Here is a 493-nt window from a genome sequence, read left to right on the forward strand (position 1 = left end):
TATGGCATGAGGCTACTAGTGCTATACTAAACTTGCCTTTTAATTAACATAAAGCCGTTCTGTGGTTACATTTCAGTCTTAAAGTATGTAGAATATAGTTAAGTTAATTCAAAATAGCCTACTTCTTACCTTAGAACAGCTGTGATATTAGTTTCTTTCTGAGAGGGAGTTTGGGTGCACGAGGGGATCCTGACCTGGGGCAGGAGGCTGGGGTTCAGGAGGGGGTGCGAGGTGCAGGCTATGGCTGGGAGGCGCGTACCACAGGCGGATTCCAGCTGGTGGCGCAGCAGGGCTCAGGCAGGCTGCCACAGCTCCATGCCACTCCAGGAAGCAGCTGGCTGCTGGCACGTCTTTGCACACCCCGTGGGGGGAGGGGAACGTGTCTCTGTGCGCTGTCTGCCCCCACAAGCACTGGCCCAGCAGCGGCAGCGTGTGGAGCTGCTTCCTCCCCTGCCCCGCTAGGGGATGCAGAGACGTGCCAGCAGTTGGCTAC

Source organism: Lepidochelys kempii, chromosome 10 (genome assembly GCF_965140265.1).
Source record: "Lepidochelys kempii isolate rLepKem1 chromosome 10, rLepKem1.hap2, whole genome shotgun sequence".
NCBI classification, from domain to species: Eukaryota; Metazoa; Chordata; order Testudines; family Cheloniidae; genus Lepidochelys; species Lepidochelys kempii.